Source organism: Cydia fagiglandana, chromosome 15 (genome assembly GCF_963556715.1).
Source record: "Cydia fagiglandana chromosome 15, ilCydFagi1.1, whole genome shotgun sequence".
NCBI lineage: Eukaryota > Metazoa > Arthropoda > Insecta > Lepidoptera > Tortricidae > Cydia > Cydia fagiglandana.
The window spans coordinates 3,080,129-3,093,470 of NC_085946.1; the positions used below are offsets into that span (position 1 = coordinate 3,080,129).

General features: G+C 41.4%; 1 protein-coding gene across 1 annotated transcript in view; it reads left to right on the plus strand.

Annotated features, from left to right (window-relative positions):
* The window catches only part of LOC134671254 (acyl-CoA:lysophosphatidylglycerol acyltransferase 1-like), a 610,785-nt gene that overhangs the window by 346,722 nt on the left and 250,721 nt on the right, over positions 1-13,342 (plus strand). The gene's annotated exons all lie outside the window — the stretch shown is intronic.

Consider the following 13,342-nt stretch of genomic DNA (forward strand, 5'->3'; position numbering starts at 1 on the left):
CGCAAATTATTATGCAAAAACATTTAGTAAAAACATCACAATAAAAAAAGAACTTAAATAAATATGCCTGAAAAATAATCTTTTAGAGATTATTTGCCAAAATGTCTGTTTAATAGTAATCATTTTATATGTAAAGACTCATTTATTTAAAGAGATTATGTTTAAAGCTTTGTTTAGTTATTAAGTAAGTAATGTAAGGTGAAATTTCATTCCCTTTACTTTGTAAATACCGGATGTAATTACTTAATAAACTTTTTATACAATGATATCGTAATTCTTTTTACTTCACATCACTATTAATGTAAAATCATTAAAAAAAAAAACAAAATTCACAGAAATTTATAAATTCACAGTGGAGAGATTTCAATAATGCAAAAGGTAATTTTATGAGATACATATTACCATTTCGTATACTAATTAATATAGGCAAAGAGAATAGACAGTATAGAAGGGTCCTGTCATAGTAAATTTTGTAGTCACTGTAAATTTACTGCCATCTATCGTCACACGACTAAAACTCAAAATAGAGACGTAGTCAGACGTATAAAATTATCAAAAAAATGTATATATATGGATAAATGATTTTATTATTTTTATATCATTTTGACCCGTGTTCATTCACTGATATCTATGTGTTAAAATTGTTAAATATGAAACTGTGTCGTCACGCCATCTAACCGAGTATAGGCCAAAGCCAAAGGTGTGTGCGCCATCTATCCGAGAGCGACTTTTTCTTGATTTCCGAGGCACGTTTCTTTTTAGACTTTATTCATCTTATACGAAGTTACATGTCTTTGATATACTTAGGTAAATAATTATGAGGCTAATTATTGGAACTTATATTTTGACTAGCGACACGCCCTGGCTTCGCACGGGCATGCACGGTGGGTTAACAAATTATACACCTAAACCTTCCTCAAGTATCACTCCATTGACAGGTCAAAAGCGTATGAAAATCCGTTCAGTAGTTTTTGAGTTCAACGCGAACAAACATACACAAAGAGACCGACGCGGCGGGGGACTTTGTTTTATAAGGTCTGATAATATTAAGGTGGATTTGTTAGCTGTTGGTCTGGTCAGGCGTGGCTCACTCCGCGATTTCGTCGCTTTGCTACAGGTAGCTAAAAGTACATCGGTTCCACCCCAATTTTGGGGAAAGCCATAAGCCGCGCGTGGCGCTGTCGCCACCCAGCGGCCATATCTGTGCTGATCGTAACAGACGCGTTTTGTTAGAGAGTGAGTCTTCTGTACCTAGTACTATTATTTATTCTGTAGTCTGGCTCGCATTTGGTCCAGGCCACTGTTTGTCCAATAACCGTTTGGTAGTGATTACCATTTCATATACTTACTAATTAATATAAACTGTGATGTCAATTGGATCTCGTATTTTGAGGTGAAAAATGTCAAATGATGTAATTTTCTCTCTTTGTTAAGCTGTTAAGGCCCCAGTACACAATGCGCCGGCCACTCCAAGGGACGCATTTATGCGTTAGAGGGAGCAAGTGATATTGCTATCTCATTCTACCGCAAGGCTGCGTCCCTTGGAGTGGCCGGCGATGGTCCATTGTGTACTGGGACCTTTAGAGAATGAAAGAGATACCTACTTTTGGCAATTAGTCGGATCGGATCCCCTACTTTTGATGCTGACGGCGGGTACCTAGTGATTGTCTTTCTGCTATTCGTGCTTTACTTTGGTGTTAAAACGTTCAGCTGAAATAAAGTTAATCATTGTATTTTTGACAGTAATTTATTTTCTTAAAGAGCACTTTTAATACATTTTCATTTAACTTTAAACATGTAAATGAATTTTGAGAATAGCGCCATCTCTGTGTAAATGTGGAAAGCTAGAGCAACACACTAAACATTTAGAATATCCGCGACGTTCCCGTACTGACAATGTAGGAAGTTGGTTCCGCTATTCGTCGCAAGATGGCGCTGTAATTAAAAATTAATATTTCAGATTATGAATGTTCGATCACGAAATTTTCAATTCTGAGATCGGCCACGAGAAGTACATTATTAGATCTAATAAAACAAGGCGCGTAAAAGTTACACATGTTCAATAAACCAGGGGCCCAATTCAGATTTAATAATTTGTGACGTCCCACGGGTAAAGGTACATATGGGTAAAGGTATATATAATTATGACGGTTGGCGCTTACACTATTATTAACGCCGCTCCAATATTATTGCGGGGCTATGTGACGTAAGCGCAAGCCGTCATAAGGTACCTTTCTCCGTGGAACGTCACATTTGTTAAGTTTAGATCTCGTTTTGATAAATGACATTTAAAATCGCACACGCTGATTTGTGCATGCAAAATGAATTGAAAGTCATGTGTGATGGCTCCTCTACACCATGGGCCAACGCCAGCCACTCCAAGGGACGCAGCCACGCGGGAGAATGAGATAGCAATATCATTTGCTCTCTCTAACGGATAAATGCGTCCCTTGGAGTGGCCGGCGTTGGCCCATCGTGTAGAGGAGCCATGAGATGCGCGCCAATCACCAAGGCATCAAAACCAGTTCAAAACCATAACTAATTGTTGAATCAACTTCCAGGGAAACTAAAGAACTAAATTCGCACAGTAATAGGGTTGCCACGTCGGAAGGAGCTATTATCGGGAAAAAATATATTTTTTCGGGATTTTGGGACTTAAGTCGGGAAAAGGTAATTGTATTAAAAACAACGATATTTTACATTATTGGCACTATGTCAGCTGCTCTGCTCATAGACGTTTTTATATAAAAATAGTATAAATTCTTTGAGATCTTGAACAGTCTGGCTCATCGCTCGACGCGGGTCGCTCGCTCAGTCAACGATAATTTGGAACTTGAAATTATTGTTTTATAAAGCTGCTGCGTGAAGCTGCTTTCGGGACAATTTTCACTTTGTCGGGAATCGGGATCACATGCTAAAAATCGGGAGAATCCCGCCAAATCCCGACCATCTAGCAACCCTACACAGTAACCGTCAACTAATATATATTATCTGTTGAATAGCGACCAAATTACCGGATGTCGGAATACTGAATATGTAGGATTCCAGTTTAAAACTAGTTCGCCACTATACCACGCCTAATAAGGGTCTCCCCACACCTAAACCCCCTTATTCATAAACGTTTACTAAAGTTGACAAGCCGATAATTCCCTTTCCGACATATTAGTATGATGGAAAGGGACAAACGATTATTATCGGCTTGTCAACTTTAGTAAACGTTTACGAATAAGGGGGATAGACGACGACTCTTTCGCTTGTATTGCGTAAGACATAAAGCTTTTTTCTGTCGGCTTTAGCCAATTCCGCGTCGATAGGTGTGATGTGACCCTGATGCAGATTCGCACGCTACCATGGTGTGTGAGCGAGACAGCGCTACATATTTATAGCTTGTTGTTGCTACACCAAAATGGTATTAATGGTATTTTTATTTTCTTTTGTGACTTTTCTATTACAGGATCCTATAGGTATAGGTACCTCTAAGAAGCCTTTGATCCTGGACAAAAATGCACTTGATCGTCGTGAAACATTTTTTTTGACAAAATTCATGGTTTAGACACTCACTGTAATTTTTTTTCCAAAACGTATGAAAGCAAATCGTCGTTAATTAAAAAGTAAAATTTTAGCAAAACAGTACGGGATCAGGTAGCTACAGAGTGCATTAAAAAAATCACCTGTATAGCGATGTCCCGCTCGCTCACCGCAGCGGTGTGCGGTTTAGCGTCCAATGTGAAGACCGCCTAAACCGCGCGCCGATGAGTTTCCTGATCCCACCGTCTAATCGGCCCGGGTGTTCCATTAATTCTAATGACTCTTCAGTGTTACGCACTGGGTCGGTAGACGCGGCGGTTGCGGGGCGGTTTTGTAAACTTATGGTAGTAAACTGAGCCCACGCAAGGCAACGTATGCAGGGGCATTCCACGAGACTGTCGCTTACATAACGCAATTCTTCTAATACTTCTGGAAATGCTGAGTAAGCGATATTGGGTCAGGTAATATTTCATGACTTGGCTAACAAATTGGCAGTATATTCTCGAGATTCACGTATTTTATTGAGGTAGCTGCCATACAAGGCAAAAGCGTTATGTAAGCGACAGGCTCGTGGAATGCCCCATGCAATGCATTATGAAATTTGGACCCTGAAATTTGAATACTTGTCATGCGTAGCGTGTGACAAGTATGTTTCTAAGCATACAAATTTAAGGGTCCGGATTGCATACGTTGTGTACGTGGGCTCAGTTTGTCCCTACAAAGACCTACTTACTGCTATGGCGCGGAGATCCGAAGTTGATCTTGGCCACCGACACCAAATACCACGATGTTTTTCTGCCCAAAGCCGTTTCTGTACAATTGACGGCGTCGATCTTGCTAATGTCTATTAGCAGCGTTACCTAGGACGTACAGAGGGTCTTCGGCCGTTTGGTACTCCAGTACGGATATGATGGTCGTTCTTGTCTACGTGACAGCGTGATAAAACGGTATCCGTCACTTTCTACCCCGCGGTGTTAGAAAGTGACAGTTATTTTATCACGTGGATAAACGTGGATAAAGCCATCCATAATTCGCAGGCAGAGGACGGTTTTGTTAACGGTTTGTGATAAAGTTAACGATGTGTTATTGGTTTAAAGCAGGCGTTAGCTTAGCTTGTTTCATAAAAATTCATCATTATTTTATAGGTTTTGCTAGGAATTGCGACATACGCGTCGTCGATTAGCCCTATTCTTATACAGCAGAAACGCCTTTCATTTTCTCAAACCGGCAAAGAAATAAAACTCTTTCTTTGAATTCAAGTCAACGCTATGTTAAAAATGTTTCATATAAAATACTAGTGCGTAAACTCAGACTTTATCGCCAAAAACGGGCCTAAACAATCAAGTCTCATCAGGGTTTTATGAACCCTTACGTGGTCATGCCACTGTATAAAATAGTTGTTCTTGTAATTAACTTTCAAACATAGAAACTCATATACCTACGTAAATAAAGGCGTTTTTCCTATAACGGTGTTCAGTGGATCTATCGCGGACACCGAAGTAAGCAAATGTCGGGTATCTTTTTCCTTTACTCTAATGAAGGCGTAATTAGAGTGACAGGGATAGTTGCTCGATGTCATAGCCCTGAATATGCCAAAACTAAAGAGATAGCTAGACAGGTTGACGGGCGATGCTTTCATCTTTTATGTACCTACCTTGGCTTTTACAATTAATGGAGGTTATTATGGGAATTGAAACGGGTTTGAAATGTGTTATAGCGCGAGTATACTGGGAATTTATCTACCCAATATAACAGATGTTTTCGTGTGTAAGGTCCGATAAAATCACTGGATCTCAATCACTGGACGTGGCACCAAAGACGTAAACCACAAATCCTGAAAAATAACTATTTGACATCAGTTTTTAGTTACGGCTGTCATCCGAATGTCTACGCAGAGTCCTTGAATGCTTCGGACACATAGCAAGGAAAGACGGTGGCAGCCTCGAAAAGCATTTTGTGACTGGCAAAGTAGATGGGAAAGGGCCTGGACGTGCAATACGTTGGTCCGACCAGATCCGCACTGCTCTTGACTCCATAGTTCACATGTCTCCACACCGCCAAAGACAGAACCAGATGGAGGGAGTTCGTGAGAGAGAAGGTGATTCAAAAGGGAGGTCACGACCCTCAATATTGAGGATTACGGCGCAAGGAGGAGGACATCAGTTTTTAAACACTTGTAGCATTTTATAATAAACCAGAGTAATAGAGCTTTTTAAGTTTGACGTATTATTAGTTTCTGTTTTGAAAGAAATGTCGCCAGACTGTCACAAAAAAATTGTCAGTAACTTGTTTACCAAAGCATATTAAATTTAATGTATGTCCTGCACAATCAATGTTCACACAAGCAGTTCCTCAATCACAGCGTATAAGCGGTCACATCAATCTGACTATATATAACTCTTATTGCAAGCACATAGAGCATATCGATGGTCAGTTCGTGTTGCTGTTAGCAGTACTTCAATTACAGGTATAAGCGGCCACATCGCCACATGGATTAATTCCGATCGCATTGGAAACCGTGTTTAGTGGTCGTGGCCACAATACGGCCTGTAACTGGTCAGCAAGCTGTATTGTTAAGCTTGGTTCGGCATTGATTTGATATACTCGTAGTTGGATTGTGGCATGCAATATCTGTTGCACCAATACGCATAACAACAATTGTATACAGTCAGCTTTAATAGCCGCCGGAAGACGCTGGATGCGGGTGGCTTCCAACCGGTACGAATGGAGGTCCAAGGGGGAGGCCTATGTTCAGCAGTGGACGTCTTATGGCTGAGATGATGATGATGATGAGCTTTAATAGTTGGCGGATGACACAATGCGCCAAAAGTATCTGCTACCCTGGAATACTCTTACAAAATAGAGATATAACTCTATAGTTCTAAGTCAAAAGTAACTTTTACAGTTTAATTGTTCTACATAATAATGACATAATATCTCTTTTTGTTATGTTATTAGAGAACGGTAGATACATACTTTTGACGCGTAGTCAAATCCGTTACTTTTAAAAGTCATATACCTACTGAAGTAAACGCCAGTCAACGTAACTGAAGTAAACGGTGTAAGTTTATTTCTATATAATATAATAGTCAAAAATTATGAATTTCACAGTTCTACAGCAATAGTAGGTATCTACCACAGAATGAAAATAAAATTACAATTCATTACATCACAGGCCTTCTTGCAGAGGATTTAAAAAAGCACAACATGTTTGGTGATGCCGATGATGGTGACTGTGGTGGCCGACCTACCACCCACATTTTTGACAGAGAAAGTTCATGCCACCTGAGGTTCCCGGTCTGCTTTCTGAAAGCAGCAATTACAATTACAAACTGCCGTATACGAACTTCAAGATATTCACAAGAGACGACACGTACTAGATCCATTCTAGATACCTTATAGTTTAGATATCAATTAGTTCTCTTTTGCAGCGCAATTCGGGCAACCAATGTCACTTTTAAGTTAGATAGAGATATCTATTAGATGTGAATTGGATCTCTAAGTCATATCCTGTGGAAATCGTTCAAGAGTATCTCCAGAATCGCGCAAATGTCAAATTTGACAGGTTAGATCTTGAACATATCGTTATCGTATCTTGGTGATGTCTAAAAGATATCTAATAGATGCCTATTTCAAAATCCGAATCAGGCCCAATCTCAATTTCGCGTTAATTTTCAAATAAAACCGGGCAAGTACGAGTCTGACTCGCGCACGAAGGGTTCCGTACCATAAAGCAAAAAAAAACGGAAAAGAATGCAAAAAGAAAACGGTCACCCATCCAAGTACTGACCACGCCCGACGTTGCTTAACTTTGGTCAAAAATCACGTTTGCTGTATGGGAGCCCCACTTAAAATCTTTATCTTTATTTTATTCTGTTTTTAGTATTTGTTGTTATAGCGGCAACAGAAATACATCATATGTGAAAATTTCAACTGTCTAGCTATCACGGTTCGTGAGATACAGCCTGGTGACAGACAGACGGACAGACGGACGGACGGACAGCGAAGTCTTAGTAATAGGGTCCCGTTTTACTTTTTGGGTACGGAACCCTAAAAACCAAACCATTCCAAACGCAAACAATCAGGACTAAACAAATTAACCGAACAAATTCTGAAACAGAATTGGCAACGCTTTAAAACTGAGCACAAAGCGCCGCCCAAAGCACTAATTAATATCATTTGGGCGCGCCTGAGTGCGTCTGATGACAGTTGAATGGCTGCACTCCGTGTTTAGGATGTCCGTGTTACGTAAATGTACAAACTAATTTTTAAATTATAACAAAAATAAATAAAAATCACTACTTTGAAATTCGAATTTGTGACTTTTTGGAACACCGGTCCAATCGCTTTTGACCAACGGAGCTACCGAAGCCATCCGAAGCTTGAAGCGTGCGAATTTTTTCATTGCTTCCTCTTTTACACGCGTTAGGGAGGCAGGCTACTATTAAGACCACCGGTGGACGGGCAGCAGCGTCCCTCAAATTCGGTGTACTCGACTGCGATCGCCAACCCGCCTGCCAAGCGTGGCGATTATGGCATTCACCCCCCAAGAAAGGGGGAGGCCTATGTTCAGCAGTGGACGTCTTATGGCTGAGATGATGATGATGATGCGGGAGGCATAATAGCGACATCTACCGTAAGAATATTCTATCTTAACGGCACTGGAGTCTCAAGTTATATTAAGAATTCACCATATGTGCTTAACAAATTTTTATCAAAACCCTTTCATAATGGATGCTGCTGCCCGGATTTTTGACATTTGCGGCAGCAATGCAGTCAGCACTGTGAGCAGCAATATCACGCCGCATAACTGCAGGAGTAATGCTGGTGTAGTCTGAATTCAAACAGTACCTTAACTTTCACCGTCCTTGGAAACTGTAGGTATTCGTTAATAAAGACAGTCCCGCGCATTAATTCATGACGCAAAAAGGCTGATTTACAAGTATAAATTTATCATGAATCTACATCCATCAAGGCTTATCTCGCTTTTATTTAAATCGCTCGTTTTCGAACAATGCCCCTTAATTTATGCGGAGCAATTTTGTACGAATTTCGAACTGTAGTGCGTATTGTGGTGTCTCAGATAGCTTTGCTACTAGATGACGCATGGACAGCTCGGGCAAAAGTAGGGACGGTAAGCACGAAGAGTTTAGTACATTGATCCGCCATTTCTTATCTCTATAGCACGCGTTGAGATTTAGTTACCTGAGGGCCTACCGCGAACCACGTTCGACGTGTTGCCTCTCTGTCGCACTTGTAAATTCGTACGTAAGTGTGTCAGGGAGGTAACACGACGAACGTGTTTCGCGATAGGCCTTCTACCTCTCTGTCACTCTTGCATAACACAGGTATTCGAGCGATAGCGATAGCGGCACTAAACACAGTTTCAATTTCAAATTCTCGCAGTAGGCTCTCAGATCTATTCGTGAAGGTACCACGAGTAATGGTGCCCAGTAGCATAGAATAAATAATAGTACTACGTACAGAAGACTCACTCTCTAACAAAATGCGTCTGTCACGATCAGCACAGATATGGCCGCTAGGTGGCGACAGCGCCACGCGCGGCTTATGGCAAACCCCAAATTTGGGGTCGAACGGATGGACTTTTAGCTACCTGTGGCAAACCGACGAAATCGCGGAGTGAGCCACGCCTGCCAGTAGTAGACTTGCAGCTCCACCGTTGCTTAAAATCCGGCTGATTTCAAAAGGGAGGAATGTGCTTAACAAAACAAGGTAGGTAATAGGATACAACTAAGTCACTTGCTGCGTAACAGTACTTTAACAGTGCTGCCTTAAGGTAACAGTTCGTTTCCAACGACAGCAGCACTACCATTCATTTTACCATGGAAATTGATAATAACACCGACGCGTTCGTGCTAGTAGTGCAGCTGCGGTCAGAAATGGAATGTTACCCTTAACGCGTCTCTATGATGACCGTGACTTTGGATTTTTTGTAACGCCGAGTCTACGGGATGTAGTCCATGAATTGTGTTGCTGATTGTACAAGTTTTCTGTTCGGTTAACAGAGAATTACTTACGAGGGATATGCATATTGAATGCTGCTGTGGGAGGCTTTAACGTGGAAAAGAATGAATTATGACAGTTTTCGTGCATACTATTCGCGTGGACTATCAGGCCAATTCGAACGCGCATCTGACATCAAACGTAGATAGCTGTCATTTGCGATCGTCATTGAAAGGTATTTTAGTTAAAATATTTATTTATTATCAAGCATCAAATTAAGGGGCTACTCCACGCCAATGACCTTCGATCTGAATCCCTTAGGTTTCTAATGTTTTTTTGTAGCTTATTATATTAACAACAACGGCTTTAAGCAATATTGTATCCCATATTTACTTCAAAGTTCATTGTGTTTGAGATATTTGGCATCAAAGTTGAACAATTTTAGGTTAAAAAACTGGTTTTCTGGCCATAACTTATGTGTTAATTAGTTTAAAATTAAAATCCTGGACACGTTTTTCGAGACGTCAAAGACGAACCCAAATATGTAGATTTCGTACATGTAAGATCTTCTTCTTCTTCCTGGCGTTATCCCGGCATTTTGCCACGGCTCATGGGAGCCTGGGGTCCGCTTGACAACTAATCCCATCATTTGACGTAGGCACTAGTTTTTACGAAAGCGACTGCCATCTGACCTTCCCAGAGGGGAAACTAGGCCTTATTTGGATTAGTCCGGTTTCCTCACGATGTTTTCCTTCACCGAAAAGCGACTGGAAAATATCAAATGATATTTCGTACATAAGTTCCGAAAAACTCATTGGTACGAGCCGGGGTTGGAACTAGTGATTGCAATCCGGATTATTCGAAGTTCAAAAATCCGGATTTCGGAGCGTTTAAAAATCCGTTTTAAAATCCGGATTTTGAAAAGAAAAAACCGGTTTTTCGGATTTTTTCCCACCAGTACTAATTTGCTCAAAATTAATGCTAATGCGAAATAAAAAGCGGTGCACATGAAGCGGTAACGCGGGAGAGCTATTGCCAGCCGGGCATTGCGCGTCGCGCACTCGTTCGCACCTGTATGCTTGCCCCGCGTCCGCCGCCCCTGCCGCCCGCTACCCGCCAAGTCACCGTCATCTGCACCATGGCCGCGACATCGACTCCGACTTCTCCTCTTTCCTCCGTGGCTTCCACGAGTGCAATGACAACTGTTAATGGTAAACTACAGAAACAAGACCAACGAGAGCTAAGTTTTAAAGAGCAATTAAATCAGCAGCTGTCTTTGCTCGACCAAAATAATACAGGAGTTGCCCAGATTGCCTCACCAGATGCCCCGGATTAGCTACTCTAATCCACATAGAGCACGAAGGCGATTCCATTGCAAAGAGGCGTAAGGCAGGGAGACGTTATCTCTCCGAAACTGTTTACTGCCGTAATGGAAGACGCCTTCAAGCTCCTGGAATGGCAAGGACTTGGCATCAACATCAACGGCGAATACATCACTCACGTTCGGTTTGCCGACGATATAGTAGTCATGGCAAAGTCGATGGAGGAACTCAGCATGATGCTCGATGACCTCAACCGAGTTTCACAACGGGTGGGCTTGAAAATGAACATGGACAAGACGAAACTTATGTCAAATGCCAATGTTATGCCCATTCCACTTTCTGTTGGGAACTCGGTACTCGAAGTTGTTGACTCGTACATCTACCTAGGACAAGTAGTCCAATTAGGTAGGTCCAACTTCGAGAAGGAGGTCAACCGCCGAATCCAATTCGGTTGGGCAGCGTTCGGGAAACTACGCAATGTCTTTTCGTCCGACATACCTCAGTGCCTCAAGAGGAAAGTCTTTAATCAATGTAGGTGGTAATGTGGGGTGAAAGGCAACCTTCTCAAATAGAATTGTATCTAGCACTGTGTAGTGATAGGCTGAGAATGCTGGACTTTCCGGCCGAGCTAACGTCGTGTGCTGATAAATTATGTATGGAGCGTAATCATTCAGAAATTTTAGACAGAATGTATGACGACATAATTGACACTTTGACGGATGCGGCGAGAAAGTCTAGCCGGAGAGGGCCCGCCAAGCGGAATATCGTAGCGGGATGGAACAAGTACGTCGCAGGCGCGCATAGACTTGCGAGAGAAAAGTTTCTGGTCTGGGTGTCGGTGAATAAACCTAGGCGGGGCCCGGTATATGAGGATATGTGTGATTCTAGGAGAGTCTTCAAGTCAAAATTAAAATGGTGCCAAGATAGGCAGGAACAAATTAAAGCCGATATTCTTGCCACCAAACGGGCAGCAAATGACTTTAAGGCCTTCTGGAAAAGCACAAACAAACTTAATGTGAGACCTAGTGTCCCTGTGAGTGTGGGGGGAGTTAGCGACAAGAAGCACATAGCGAATAGTTTCAGACGTGTGTTTTCTGTAGAACCAATCCTGCATAAACCTACAAAAGAGGTGCGATGTGCTGAGGCCGTTATGGGCGAGATTGGAACCCGCGACCTCCGGATTGAAAGTCGCACGCTCTTACCGCTAGGCCACCAGCGCTTCCTTACATCAAAAAGAATAGCTCTACTGGAGCCAACTGGCATAGCGAGAGACGACGGCAAGAGACCGGACGGCATGTCCCTGGTTCCTTGGGGTTTGGGAAGGGTGCTAGTGTGGGACGCTACCTGCGTAGACACTCTGGCCCCTTCCCACCTGACGGGAACCAGTAACCAAGCAGGTGCGGCGGCTAAAGCGGTCGAAAAGCTAAAATCCCAGAAGTACAGGGGTCTCGGCCCCGAGTATATTTTTATGCCATTTGGGGTTGAGACCCTTGGCCCGTGGGGTCCTAATGCTGTACAGCTTTTTAAAGAGCTCACAAAAAGGCTTAAAGACTTCACTGGTGACCGAAGAGCTGGCAGCTTTCTCGCTCAACGTATTAGCTTAGCAATACAGCGAGGAAATGCTGCCAGCGTCCTCGGCACCATGCCAAAGGGGCCCAATTTCCTAGACATTTTTTAATTATATTATATTTTATTTAGTTTTAGTTTTTAGTTTTAATTTAGGTTTATTTTATAGATAAGTTAGTTTATTTTTATTTTTAACGTTTGTATCTGCCTTATAAATAAATAAGTATATCAAAGAATAGATAGTATAGAGGGGTCCTGTCAAAGTAAATTTTGTAGTCACGGTACATTTACTGCCATCTATCGACACACGATTAAAACTTAAAATAAAATTGAAAATGTATAAATGAATTAAAATATGTTTACGGATATATGATTATTAATTTTTATTGTTCCACAATGACCCATGTTCTTTCACTGATACGTGTTAAAATTGTTAAATATCAAACGGTGTCGCCAACGCCATCTAAACGACAATAGGCCAAAGGTGTATGGCGCCATCTATTCGACAGTGACTTTTGCTTGACATCCGAGGCACGTTTTTTTCTTAGACTTTATTTATCTTATACGGAGTTATATATATCTCTGCTTACATGTAAGATCCTTATCTGCTAACTAGATACGAAAAAAGTGTTTTTTTTTACTATGTTTAAAAAAATAAGGATTCATTTCTTTCCAAATCCGGTGGACAAAACCGGAGATAAAAGATTGAAAAACCGATAACCGTTTGTTTTATAATTCGATCTGTAGTGCAAAAAAAGAAGATACGACTCAAAACTTGTCAAAAATTGATGAAAACCGAAGAAATATTCTTGGACAGCCAAAAAATGTTTATAGATGTGTGAAAGTTATGAATGTAAAATTGATACATTTTTGTGACTTTCGGAGAGATTAGGTCCGAAAAGATTTTCCCAAAAAAAACGATGTGCCAACAGAGAATAAAGTAAGTGACAGACGTGATGGAG